The sequence below is a fragment of the Cavia porcellus genome, unplaced genomic scaffold, assembly GCF_034190915.1.
Source record: "Cavia porcellus strain 051 isolate PalLab524CR breed Dunkin Hartley unplaced genomic scaffold, mCavPor4.1 scaffold_12, whole genome shotgun sequence".
NCBI classification, from domain to species: Eukaryota; Metazoa; Chordata; class Mammalia; order Rodentia; family Caviidae; genus Cavia; species Cavia porcellus.
Window position 1 is genome coordinate 70,466,683 of NW_026947495.1, and position 12,602 is coordinate 70,479,284.

General features: G+C 35.0%; 1 pseudogene; it reads left to right on the top strand.

Moving 5' to 3' along the window:
- Nucleotides 1-5,602: 5,602 nt before the first annotated feature.
- Nucleotides 5,603-7,100, top strand: LOC100713981 (septin-2-like; annotated as a pseudogene).
- The last annotated feature ends 5,502 nt before the right edge of the window (nt 7,101-12,602 follow it).

A 12,602-nucleotide genomic window follows, 5' to 3' on the forward strand; every position in this document is an offset into this window, starting at 1 on the left:
TGTGCCTGCAACAGGAAGCTGACTTGCCAGGTCTCTCAAGCAGCCACACACAGGCTGCAGGGCCACTCCAGGAGCATTGCTGGCACGGGGAATAATGATCCCGCAAACAGAACAGTTGCATGCTTTTCCCTCCTCCTTATATTTGAAACGAGAGCAAGATTGTAGCTCATTCAGAATTCTAAAGTATAGTCAAAATCATTTATGAGTTACTATAATCGACTTTTGGGTTAGGAGGAAACGTGATATAAATTCATATCAAGTTCCTCATATTTGGATGAAGAGACCGAAGTCCATAGAAAGTGAATATAATGTTTCTAAACTATATTTTCAAAAATTAAAAAAAATGAAATACAACCCAGTTTCTTCATTTTTGGCTAGCAACCTATCCTTACTGTGCAAGAATGATTTTCATTACTGGGAGTAGATGTGGTTCATTCATTTATTTGATCCATATTTGTTGCTACCTACAGTATGTTCAGATAGTGACCTGAGAAGGAAGATACAAGGTAAATAGCTCAGGGAGTTTCATGGAGCTTCTTTAGGTTGTAAGGAGGGAAGACAAACAAAAACTCTGCAAATGAAGTAATAAAATAATTTCAGATGAGGAGAAGATTACAAAATCCTTCAGTTAAAGAACCAGTTAAATGGAAATGTTAGATATACTTTAGAGACAAAGCTGAAGAATTTTAAATGAATGAGATTTGAAGACTAAGGAAAAGAGAAACCTAAAAAATAATTTCTGGGTTTATTTGGCTTAAGTAAATCATTAAATAGAAATGGCATACATTGAGATACAGAGAAGACATAGAGAGAAACGGGATTTTTTGTGGACGATGGAGGAGGATATCACAGAGTTATAGTTTGGATATGAAATAGATTGACAGTAAATCAGAATTCATGGCAAAATGTCAAGGAGTAAAAGTCTATAAAACCATGGAAGTCAGAGGAACAGTTAGTGCTGTATGCAAATCTGAGTTGCTATTTGTTTGGCATATTTCTAAGAATGCCACTTAGGTATTTATATATGGGTACAATGGGGATGATTTTCTCTTTTGATTGCTCCTTCCAGAGTATTTTGTTTCCATTATCTTAAAAACAACAACAATAACAGAAAACACTTTGAGTACCCAGTGTAGACTACACTTCTCAATGTTGCCCTATGCAGAGTCTCAGATTTCATTTCTTAAATACTTTGGGACAGTGTGCTCTTTCTTCACTATTTACTCTTTTCATTGCTATTTGAAATTTGGATATCTGCACAGTCAATTCTTCCTACATGTTTACTTCTGAGCTTCTGTACCTATGATGACCTCATGTTCCAAAAGTACCCTCTGCTGACTTTGTTATCCAGATCTTGCAACTTCTCCCACGGACTCAGATTGGAGCATCTCACCTTTTATCTTTGCAGTGGTCCCTCTTATTCTTAGATCTCAGCAATTGTTTCATTATACTTGATTAGCATTATTGTCTCAAAACTTCCATAATACTCCATCATGAATGTGGCTTTACTCATTTATATATTATCTATTTTCTCTCTCAATTCTCCATCTTTCTTGCTTGGAACACTCACGTTCTGCAATCTGTCTTAGTGTCTTTGAAACACAGGTCAAACCCAAATATTTCCCTACTATAAACTTGCCTTTGGGGAAGTGGATGGGGCTGGAAAAGCACAGTCTCAGGTGTCTCAGTTCAAAATTTCATAGCCACTCATCCATATGGGTTTTAGATAACCTTCACATTTCCAGTTCTGATTCCGTCTTCCGCAGTGTTAGTGGTTCTCTAACACTGTCTGTGTTTCCCAGGATTTAACACTTTTCTTTGTTCTTCTTAGTTCATGATCTTGTTTATTCTTACTGGAGGGAAAAAAAGCTAGATGAAAAAAATTGAGATTCTTTGCCACCAAATATATCAACATCCTGAATCTCACATCTACGTACTCTACAATCTCACCTGCTATGAAAAGTTCTTTGTACTCCTAAGAAGGAATGCGAAAAAAGCCCACTAATTTCTTCACTAAATCATATCTCTCAGTCTATTCAAAGACATCACTCCAAGCAATCATCCCTTCACTTTTCTGCATCATTACTTTCCTTCATACTAGATAATCCTCATTAGCATGTTAGCCTGCATGTACATGGAATGTATTAATGAAACTCTCCTCTTTGGTCTGCATCTTCCTCTAGGCATTCCCTGTATTTCTGGGGCCATATTCAGCAAAATTGCTTACACCAGCTCTCTGCTTTACTTCTTCCATTACTCATCACCCACATTCTTGGTACCGCTTATCTGAGTTTGGAATTACCAAGTTCTGGGTTTCGCTGAGTTTATTTGTAGAAACAGAAGCTCTATCTTGGGTATGGGTGGCACCACGCAAAAGACTGGTGGCCTGGATGGGACAAAAGGGAAAAGCATGCCACTGCTACTTCTGCTTGCTACTTTGATGCCTTCTTTCTGTCCTGCGTGGACTGTTTCTCGTCTGTGATACCCCTCTGCCATGTCAGCCTGATTCTGAGCCAGCCAACTATGGGCTGAAACTTCAACAAATTGTGAACTAGAATAAATGTTTTAAAATTTAATTTTGAGTCTCAGATATTTTATCTCCACAAAGAGAAATGATAACCAAGACATCCTGCATGTATTCCTACTAGCTTAGGGGAATTATTGATATTTTTAAAACATAAATCTGATTATGATATTTCTCCTACAAAACCCCTGCTTAGTGGTTTCCTATTCCTCGTACAGTGCAACTGAGATCACTTTACTGTGGGCAGAAAGACGATGCTCACCTTTGCTTCTTCCCCTTCTCCCTGTTGCTCCTCCAGGCTGCACTTCTTCAGGTCACACCTGCTCGCTGTCACATTACGTCTTGGCGTGCACTCTTCCATCTGCATCACGGGCTCTTTTTCATTGCTCAAGCCTTAGAAAGACCTTTTTCCTTTCTCCTTTAAAAGGATCTTTTTCTTATTATAGACTCTAATTCCTTACAGAATATTTCCAATCTAGAAGTAAATATTTCTTTTTTAAGTACTTGTGATATCTTTCTTTTTATCTATGCTCTCCTTGAAGGGGAAACTTGATTTCCACCTCCACTCTCCCACTGTCTATTTTTAAAGTAGTTGATTTTCACTTCGGGTAAAACTTAGCTCGTGTCATGTCTTTTCACATCACCGTACTGTAAAATTAAAGTCTCTGCTCCTTCTCTCGCATTTGTGCGCTTTACAGCAGCTTTTGCTCACTCCACATCAACTACTGGACCTCTTCAATGGTTTTTCGGTCAGGAGAAGCAAACTCCTGTCACCCAACACTTCTGGTTTCTCCTCTTTAAATTTCCACAGCTCATTTCTTTACTGTCTTCTAAGAAAATCCTCATTTATCACTTTTCATAAAGTGACCAGATCCCCTCATCTCCAAAGCAGAATGCTTTTTCCTGCTCATACACTTAGTGGTTCTTAATATTGTCCAGGATATCTTGTGCATTTTTGAGTTTTTACTTATGCTTATCTCCACATTTGAATCATAATTCCAAGAGCTGAAGAACTTTGTGTTCACTGCCTTAGAATCTGATAATAAACCTGACAAGTAGTACACATTATATGAATGAGTGTAAAATATGAATATGATGGGTATTAAAACCATAAAATTATTAAGACAATGGTTTACACTTTGATATAGCATAAAATTATCTGGCTATATTTCCTAGAAATTCCAATCAAGCAATTCCTTAAAGTGGCCAGAGTTCTGTGTTTATAATGAACACTCCTAAGTGATTTACAGTCTCTCAGCATGTAAAATTGAATGGAGAGAAAAAGTCTGCCTATGGAAACTTGCAATATTCCCACTCTGTGACATTATTAGTAACTAATATGATTTTTACACTTTCTGTCACTTTGAGGTTTTGTACAATCTTATAGAAACAACTGGATTCTCAAGCCTGAAATTTCATTTATTATACAATGGAAACAACATTTTTCATATTGAAGATGTTTATCATATTGTTTTTGTTATTGCACTAAGATATTTATGCAAGTATATAACTTAAATGTTTATACAAATTAATTTTTAGCAATGTGTTTAATAGATTGTTTTATTTTCAATCAATAACTAGATTCAAATGAAGCATTCAAAGTTTTATCTAAAGTAAATAACACAAAAATTTATCGTCATTGTTATGCTTTGGTGATTGTTTTTATTTAGAGATTATTGTCGATATATTCAAAATAATAATGTTCAACACTCCAAATGGTTATACAGTCTAATAAGCTCTTTTTTTTTTACTCAAAAAGAAAATAAGAGCATATGTTAGAAGAAAAGAATCATTATTCAATGTCATAAAGCTGCTTTATGTACAAATAGAATCATTATTTCTCAGAATTAGTTCTCCATTGATCACCCATCTGATAACCATTGCTTGGATTGCTTGCCTATGCTCTTTAAATCCATTTTCTAGCTATTATTAGTAATTGTTTTCCTTGTGACTTGGTGTTCCCTTAATAATTGTGAGAAAATGGCAATAATTTCCCAAGAGCTAGGTCACCTTAGTACTATGCTGGGGCACAAGTGTTACACTGGGGCAGCAAGGCCAACATGTTTCCTTTAGACACCGCATAGCTTCCTTCCACTCCTGGGATTTAAAACTGCAGCAATCCACTCTTCAGTGTCACAGCCCAGCTGCTGACCACAGGTCACCTCCGAGCATACATTCTAGACAGTTTGAAAGTAATTCACTCACAGCTGCTAATGCTTTGTGACAGGCAGGTGATCCAAAATCTAAACCTTGTGAGGGATTTACAAATACCTTTCAGAGAAATGAAGATCCATTATTTTCAAATTAAAACAGGATTTCTTTTTTATTATTCTTGCAATGTTTTAGCAGTCATTTTTGTTTAAATTTATATAAAAATACTAAGCTCTCATACTTGAATCCCCTAGAAAAATTTGTGCTAGTGATATTTGCTTGAGTGTTCCATGTGTAGAATGTGATTATATTATTCATTTGGACCAATTTATATTAAGTTAGGAGTCTACAGAGTAATTCCTAGCCAGCCCTATATCACTAATGATAATTGATGTGGGAAGAACTCTACATATTAAATTTAATTTTAAAACATTTTCTGAATTTTACTTTAATTTGTTATTTATGAATTATAAGCTTCATATGACTTAATATAAGGCATTAATATTGATTTACTTGTTGAATGACATTTGTAAAATGCATATGCATTTTCTTATTCCTTGTGCAATGGTTTTTGCATTTATATCATGTATGGTATTTCAAGATATTCTTAAATAGACTTCTATTAGTTTGATTCATATTAGCAAAATATTTTTCTTATTCATGTCAATTTTCTTCATCCTAAATGCATCTTTTAACATTTGTAATCATAGATGTTCATACATGCAAAACTACCCATAAATGTGTACCTATAATTAGACTGAAAAATCCACATTTGAAACATAACTCCACATATGAGTCAAAACTTTCAAAGTAAGATAAATTAATGAAGTATTTCCAACTCGTGTGATAGTACTTTGTAGAAAAAGTACTTGTTATATTGGGCTCTTCTTTCTGGCAATTGAGCTGATACAGAAAACAACATGAAAGAAATCTAGGCAACAACCAGCTCAGTTTATAAATCCAGAAACTCCTGGTTATGTTGGATTTGCAAACCTTCCCAATCAAGTTCACCAAAAATCAGTGAAAAAAGGTTTTGAATTCATGCTGATGGTGGTTGGTGAGTCGGGCCTAGGAAAATCAACTCTGATAAACAGCCTGTTCCTGACTGATCTCTATCCAGAAAGAAACATACCTGGAGGTGCAGAGAAAATTGAAAGAACTGTTCAAATTGAAGCTTCAACTGTGGAGACTGAAGAGCGTGGAGTTAAACTGCGCCTTACAGTAGTGGATACACCTGGCTATGGGGATGCTATCAATTGCAGGGATTGTATTTATTTATTTATTTATTTATTATTTTTATTTAAAGAGAAAGAAACAAAAAAGTACATGGAGACAAAAAGGGTAGAAATAATACAGAATTACAGAAAAATAAATGGTAAGAAATCGCCAGTTGATAAGTTACATATTGTCATCTTAGAAATAGCTGTTCGGGTTACAAAATTAAAGTTTGTAAAATGACATTCAAATAGTGACACTGCCAACAGTTCTGCTCAATGATCTAACAAAAACTTAGTAATGTGGTTATCAGTCCTACACACTTGTTTTATATCTTAAAGAAGGTAAGATTAAACATATCAAAACAGAACAAAACAGTTTTAAAAAAACAATTTAAAGAAATAGACCACCATCTCCTATGTTGATGAGCAGTTTGAACGCTACCTGCATGATGAGAGTGGCTTAAACAGGCGCCACATCATTGACAACAGGGTGCACTGCTGCTTCTACTTCATTTCACCTTTGGACATGCACTGAAGCCTTCAGATGTTGCATTTATGAACACAATACACAACAAGGTAAACATTATGCCTGTCATTGCGAAAGCTGACACTCTCACTCTGGAGGAGCATGAGTGACTGAAGAAAAGAATTCTGGATGAAATTGAAGAACATAACATCAAAAACTATCACTTATCTGATGCAGAATCACATGAAGATGAAGACTTTAAAGAGCAGACTAGGCTTCTCAAGGCCAGTATCCCATTCTCTGTGGTGGGATCCAACCAGTTGATGGAAGCCAAAGGCAAGAAGTTCAGAGGTTGCCTCTATTCATCGGGTGTTGTGGAGGTGGAGAACCCAGAACATAATGATTTTCTGAAGCTAAGAACGATGCTTATTACACACATGCAAGATCTATAGGAAGTGACTCAGGACCTTTACTATGAAGCTTTCATTCTGAGAGGCTTAAGAGAGGTGACAGGAAAGTAGAAAATGAGGATATGAATAAAGATCAGACCCTGCTGGAAAAGGAAGTGGAACTCCACAGCATGCAAGAGATGATCTCAAGGATGCAGGCACAGATGCAGATGCAGATGCAGGATGGTGATGGTGACAGTGGAGCTCTTGGGCACCATGTGTGAGGTAGCATTCCTGAATGAAAAGAACACATTCCAATTGAGTGTTAAGCTACAGATTTTCATGAGATTATTGGAAGGCTGTCTACAAGAAACCCATCTAACCCAAATGGACACTCACAGACTGAAAGTCAAAGGATGGAAAACAATACTTCATGCAATAGGAACCCCCCAAAAAAGAAGGAGTAGCCATTCTGTTTGCAGACAATGTGAACTTTAAACCAATAATGATCAGAAGAGATAAAGAAGGTCACTACATACTTGTTAGGGGAAAACTTCAAGAGGAAGAGATAACTACCTTAAATATGTATGCATCAAATTCCAGAGCACCCAGTTATATAAAACAAGTATTAACAGAAATGAAAAATCAAAATATCAGGAACACAGTTGTAACAGGAGGCCTTAACACACCATTGACAGCAAGGGACAGATCAACCAGACAGAATATCAGCAAAAAATAACAGGACTGAATCACACATGTGAACAAATGGACTTGATAGACATATACAGAATGTTCCATTCAACAATACAGAATACACATTCTTCTCAGCAATACATGGGTCATTATCTAAAATAGACCATATATTAGCTCACAGAGCATATTTAAATAAATGCAAAAGAGTTGAAATTATCCCTTGCATGTTATTGGACCATAGCACTTTGAAATTAGAAATTAATGATAAAAGATACTGCAAAAATCCCACAAACACATGGAAACTGAATAACACACTCTTGATAATGAGTGGGCCACAGGGAAAATTAACGAAGAAATTAAACAACAGCTACAAGCAAATGAAATGAAAATACAAACACAAGTTACTGGAATCTGTGGGATGCAATGAAAGCCGCCTCAGAGGAAAATTTATTGCACTGTGTTCCCACATCAGGAAAACAGAACAAATACAAATAAATAACTTGATGCTACACCTCAAACAGCTAGAAAAAGAAGAGCAAGTCAAGCCCAAAGCCAAAAGAAGAGAGGAAATTATAAAAATCAGAGCAGAAATCAATGCAATAGAGACTAAGAAAACAATCCAAATAATCAATGAATCAAAGAATTGGTTCTTTGAAGGAATAAATAAAATTGATAAGCCACTAGCCAACCTATTTTGAAAAGGGAAGAAAAAGCTTAAATTCATGCAATAAGGAATTAAAAAGGTGAAATCACTACAGATGCTAGAGAAATACAGCAGATCACCAAAACCTATTTTGAAAACCTCTACTCTCAAAGGTTTGATAACAGAAGAAATAGAAATATATGAAGTACCAAAGCTAGGTCAAGAGGATGTAAAACTGCTGAATATTCAATTTCTATTAATTAAATTGAAAATTTAATTAAGTCCTTACCTACAAAGAAGAGCCCAGGCCCAGACAGATTCACTTCAAGAAATACAAAGAAGACCTAATGCTGACACTCCTCAAAGTTTTCAATGAAATTGAAAAGGCAGCAATCCTTCCTAAGTCATTCCTGAAAGCAAATATTACTCTAGTACTAAAACCTGGAAAGACCCAACTAAAAAAGAGAACTACAAGCTAATCTCCCTAATGAACACAGATGCAAAAATCCTCAATAAAATATTGGCAAAAGGCAGCAAATCATCAAGAAGATTATACACCATGACCAAGTGGGATTCAACACAGGCACGCAGGGATGCTTCAACATATGTAAATCAATAAATGTAATTCACCATATCAATAAAGCCAAAAGTAAGAATCACATGATAATTTCTATAGATGCAAAAAAAAGCCTTTGATAAGGTCCAACAGTCACTTATGATAAGAACTTTACACAAAATTGGAGTAGATGGTCTTTGCCTCATTATAATAAAGGCCATCTATGACAAACCAAAGCCAGTATCATACTAAATGGCCAAAAATTGAAGGCTTTTAAAATCAGACACAAGACAAGAATGTCCTTTATCACCACTCCTATTTATTATAGTACTGGAAATACTAGCCAGAGTAATTAGACAAGAGAGAGAAGTAAAAGGGGTAAAGTTAGGAAAAGAAGAAGTTAAATTATTGTTTGCCAATGACATGATACTCTACATAGAAGACCCCCTAAATTCCATTGAAAGAGTCTTAGATATAATAAATAAATTCAGTAATGTAGCTGGATACAAAGTCAATACTCAAAAATCAATAGCATTCCTATACACTAACAACAAAATCACAGAGAGAGAAATAAGAGAAGCCACACCCTTCACACTAGCAACCAAAAAATGAAATATTTAGGGATTACTCTCATGGAAGACGTGAAAGACCTATACAGGCAAAATTATAATACACTGAAAAATGAAATTGAAGATGATCTCAGAAAATGGAAAGACATCCCTTGCTCATGGATAGGAAGAATAAATATTGCGAAAATGGCCATTCTCCCAAAACTGTTATACAGATTCAATGCAATCCCAATAAAATACCATCAACATATCTCATAGATCTAGACAAATCACTCCTAAAATTCATCTGGAGCTAGAAGAGACCTAGAATAGCAAAGACAATTCTAAGCAGCAAAGGCAAGGCAGGAGGCATCACAATCCCTGACTTGAAGTTATACTACAAAGCAAATGTAGTAAAATAAACATGGTACTGGAGTCAAAACAGAGCTGAAGATCAGTGGAATAGATTAGAAGATACAACCCACAACTACAAACACACTCAACCACCTTATCTTTGATAAAGGGGCCAAACATGTTCACTGGAACAATAACAGTCTCTTTAATAGATGGTGTTGGAAAAACTGGCTCTCCATTTGCCGAAAACTAAAGCTAGACCCATGTCTATCACCATGTACTAAATTAAAATCTAAATGGATCAAAGATCTGAATATTAAAACAGAAACCCTAAATCTATTGGAAGACAAATTGAGTGGAAACCTTGAAAACATATGGGTAGGTAGAGAATTCATGAACAAGACTCAAACCGCACAGGAAATACTTCCCAGAATCAGTAACTGTGATCACCTCTTATTAAAAAGTTTCTGCATGTCAAAAGAAATCTCCAGCATAGTGAAAAGAAAACCCACAAACTGGGAAAGAGTCTTAGTGAACTCTCTCCCAGACAAAGGACTTCTGTCTAAAACATATACAGAATTTTTAAAAAATCAGGCCCCCAAAATTCAAGATCCAATCCAAAAATGGGCATCTGAGATGAATACACACTTCTCGGATGAAGAAATATAAATGGCAAATAAATACATGAAAAAACGTTCATCATCATTAGTCATTAGAGAAAGGCTAATTAAAACCACACTGAGATTCCATCTCACTCCTGAAAGACTGGCCAGGATCAAGAAAACTACCAACGACAAATGCTGGAGAGGCTGTGGGGAAAAAGGAGCTTTCCTGCACTGTTGGTGGGAGTGTAGACAGGTACAACCATTTTGGAGGTCAGTCTGGAGATTTCTCAAAAAGCTGGGATTGGAAGTCCCATTTGTTCCAGCTATTGCACTTCTAGGCATATTCCCAGAAGAACTGAAAGAATCATACCACAGTGATATATGTGCACCCATGTTTATAGCAGCACAATTTGTAATTGCCAGATCTTAGAAACAACCTAAGTGCCCATCAACTGAGGAATGGATAAAAAAATTGTGAAATTTTTATACAATGGAGTACTACTCAGCTATAAAGAATGGCCACATTGAGATATTTATAAATAAATGAACACAGCTTGAGACCATACTCATAAGTGAAATAAATCAAACTCACATGTATGAATACCTAATAGTTTCCCTAGTGTAAGAAATGATTCAAATATATAAAAGTATGTGGTAATCATGATTCCTTATTATGTGGCTTTGAAGCCTTATAAAGTTTTCACTCATTACTTGGAATGGTTTTATTCTGGGCTGCTGGACATTATTGTCTGTGATGGTATGAACAGCTATTTTGAAGAAAACAAGACATCATAATAGCTAGTGCTGATTTAAGATCATCTTGTTTTGAAGTCCCAACAAACTGTTGTTCCTCTGTCTCCATGGTTTTATCATGTTGTATCTTACTGGATTTTATTATATGTGACAGTATAAACAAAATTTTTATAGGCAAAAATAATATAGAAACCATTGTTTGTTTTCCATTAGCTGATTTTAGATACCCTGTTTCATCATCTTGAATGGTTTCACACTCCCTTGATATGTTTGATGCTATAGTATACGAAGTTATACTCAAATATTTCAAGGTAAAAGACGTTACGGTAACTACCATTAAGTCACGTTATCTTGTGGTGAAACACTATGTTGCTGAAATTGTTCTGTTTTGTCTTGTATTGTTATGTTGTTATGTCTTCTTTTATCTCAATCTCCCCCTTTTTAAAAAAAAGTTATTTATTTTTATTATTATTATTTTTTAAGGGGAAAAATTTTAAAAATAGCAGGATATATTATAGTAACTTTTTGATTTCCTATTAACTTGATTTGAAGCCCTGCATTGCTCTCACCCTCTTCTTTTGACTGATTTTACTCTATTCTGATTTCTTTGATAGTATCAAGTTTGAGGGTATAGGCAACTACTTTGAAGGCAATAGATTCACTATGACGCCTATTCTGGTTTGACTATATTATCTTCTTTTGAAGTCCTGTAATGTCTTCATTGTTTAGATTTTATTGGTCTTGTTCTGCAATGTTTTGCTCAATTTTATTATAACTAATGATATAGGCAATTCTTTTTAAGGTAGCAAGAGGCATTATGGTAACCATTGTTGATTACCTTGTATTCTGTTTTTGCATCATGTACTATGTCCATCCTTTGTTTTGACTGACTGCTTTGTTTTGTCATATTTGGTTTTATTATCTTCCAAAAAAAGTAATGGAAACTATGGGAGTAATGAAACCCAAAATGTACAAATGTTTTTGTACAAAAAGAGAGGAAAAAAAGTGCTCTAAAGGATACAACTACAAGTGTGTTTAGGTGTGTTAAGATAGATGACCATATTACTCAGTTTTTGTTGGATCATTGAACACAACTGTTTGCAGTCTCACTGTCCTGATGTCCACTTTGTATGCTTTAATCCTGTAACTTGAACAACTATTTCTAAGATGACAATATGTAATCTATTAATTAGTGACTTCTTACTTTTTTTAATGAAATTCGGTATTACTTGTACCCTTATACTGTTTTGTGTTTTTTCTCCTTTAAATAAAATTTAAAAAAGAAAAAGTGCTTTTTTTTCCTGATAATTGTTTTCTCTACATATGAGTACTAGCTCCTCAAAATCATTTAGCTAAAATTCGTGTCAGTTGTTCCATGGACTCCACGGGCCCGTTTAAAGTTGGATGACTCTTTATGCCATTGTTTGTCAGATATAATTACAAGGACCATATCGTTTGCATGTCACTTACTACCCAAAAATAATAATTGTAATGAGTTCTCTCTTTTAGAGATGAATTTATTTGAATGTTGAGCTTATTAAAAATATGACATTACAGAAAATTTGTTTAAATTGAACTTTCTGCAAGAATAACTATAACATGTACATGGTTATGTATTAATTGAAAATGCAGCATATAAGACAGATAGATAAATAGATAGATGATAGACTGATCAGAGAGAGAGAGAGGAGGTAAGCAATCAT